This window comes from Penaeus vannamei, chromosome 21, assembly GCF_042767895.1.
Source record: "Penaeus vannamei isolate JL-2024 chromosome 21, ASM4276789v1, whole genome shotgun sequence".
NCBI classification, from domain to species: domain Eukaryota; kingdom Metazoa; phylum Arthropoda; class Malacostraca; order Decapoda; family Penaeidae; genus Penaeus; species Penaeus vannamei.
The window spans coordinates 24,711,412-24,713,921 of NC_091569.1; positions in this window are offsets into that span (position 1 = coordinate 24,711,412).

Genomic DNA, 2,510 nt, shown 5'->3' on the forward strand with positions numbered 1-2,510 from the left:
AGTTAAATATTTTATCTATATTAAATAATTATCAATTATTGAATTGACAATTATTTTCTATGCTTACTTTCTAACGAAACATGATTGTTTGATGAAATCTCTTTGATGATTGGTGAGATGGTAAATTACGAATCTCTGACTGCTTGTTTTGTTGGTGATGAACTATTCATTTGAGATTTGCTGATTACCCACAGTGGCTTACTTCTTATCATTCATAAGCAGCATAACGTCTTGTCGTGCTATCTTTTATTTTCTATCATTTATGTGTGAGTTCTGCTCTCGCTTAACGAGAATTTGTCAATATGCTACCCACCCTTCAGGTTTTTCTTTCGGTCAGGTTAGATGCAGCTTTGGCCACGATCTTAAAGCTAATTACGCTGCCTCTTTGATCATTCTAACTTGCCCTTAGTCCCGAACCCTCATTTATTCTCTTGTGCCGAAACGGGAAGCAAGAGATTCATTCTCACTTGCTCTCACGGGCCGTCTAGGGACTCCACCCCTTACAAAGGCGTTCCTTACGCATGAAGACAAAATTAAAGACAGTCCTTACGTTTGTGAATAAGAAATATAAGTAAAATATAATGTGACTAAATTAACTTTTGATAAATCTAAACAGACTTTCAAGTTTTTCCTATCTTTTTTGATACAGGGTTATTTTCATAAGTGTGTAAATTTCCATTGTAGCTCTAAAGAGTCCCAGCGCGCGTGAGACACTTCCACACCTGTTCTAAAACTTCGACCGTCATACACAAAAACTGCCTGTCGAAGATATTTTCGTGGGGAGTCATAGACAAATTTGCAGTTAAAGACAGACGACGATAATCACACATCAGTAATGTCAAACTGACTTTGGAGGATCATTCTGATTAATTGTCAACTGTTATTTGATCAGTTTTCTATTCGAAAATACAAATAGCGCCGCGCGGGTTTATATGATGCAATGCCAACAAACCTATGGCTGGTCAGATTACAGTTAGATATATAAAATGTGTAATATTATTGTCATTATGAATTGTCTGATAAACTGCCAAGCATTGATTTAGTCGTTTATCATATTTTACTGATATTTTCTCTTCACAAACATAATGACTGTCTTTAATTTTGCCCTATCTTTAATTTGTTCTTATGCAAATTTTCCTCTGTTGAAGATTATTCCACTTCGAAAATAACAAGAAAAGCTTCGAGGCGAATTTTGATAAATTGTAATTATCAAACGTCTCCTACAATTACCGATATAATATAAGCAAGATTTAATGCAAAGTTTACCTTACCTTTTATTATAATTAACAGCATTAAATTTGGGATGTGGCATAGACAAAATCGCAAATACTGCAGCAGGACCTAATATAGTGCCAATCTCTGGCCAACCATTTCCGAAATCTGAAGACGACAACGAAAAGAAACAGGTAAAAGACAGCAAATCTATCATTTCCTACAGGTAAAAACAGATTGCCGTATTAATACCTTTGTCAAGAGATCATCTGTAAACCTACCTGGTGAATGAATACTAAACTCACTTAAAATCACAGATCACAGATCCAATAGATCCAGGACATTGAGAATACATACATATTTTCTCAATAACAACAACCATAGGGTAAAATACACTTATTAGAAATCATGCAACCTCCTCCCCAAGCTTGGAAGCATGTCTTAATCAACCCCATTCCAAATGCTTCACACAATTAAAGCTTCGATCAATCTCCCTTAGCTGCCTAGGAAAAAGCAAGCAAGCAAGCAAGCAAAAAAAAAAAAAAAAAAAAATCTAAGTCAGGCACAAACTTTTACATGATCACCCACATTCATTACCCTCTATTGGAAAAGTTGGCACCATAGATTACAGAGCAATGTCAAAATATCTACATGACTCACAGATATATGGCTGCATTTCTAAACTTGGAAAAGGCCTCTGAACTATCAGTACTTTCTAAAACAGGCTCCATGGGAAAATCACTGTGCTGGATGGTAGTTTACTTCTCAAACAGGAAAGCTGCCTTCCTTTTCCAAGGACATCAGTCATTAAACAAGCACTTTTGTAAAAGGGATGCCACAGGGAGGAATGGCCTTCAATTCACTAATAATACCGGATCAACTACCCTTTCATAAGAACAAAATTCTTTGCAATGTGCAGACGACCTGCAACAAATATGCAACCAATACCCCCAGTACCTATCCGCTTAAAAGTATCGTTAATGAACACCATAGCACTTGAATCACGCCAAGAGCAGGCGTTTTCTAATGAAAGAGATGCTCGCCCTCGCATACCCACCACCAAATCGCTCAGGGCACTAGGACTGTTCACTCGTTCCTTATGTGCTCCTGTAGCTATGCCCGCCTGACATTCTCGGAAGGTAGCCGCTGTGGTCTTAAAACTCTTTCTGTGGTGTAGGGTCACCGGCAACATCCTGGCCCATGATATCTATTCAGTGCCAGCATAGATGGGCAATAAGCAAAAAGCCATCCTAAATAAGTTGGCATAGAAGGATTATCAGAGTGGAGTTCAGACTGGC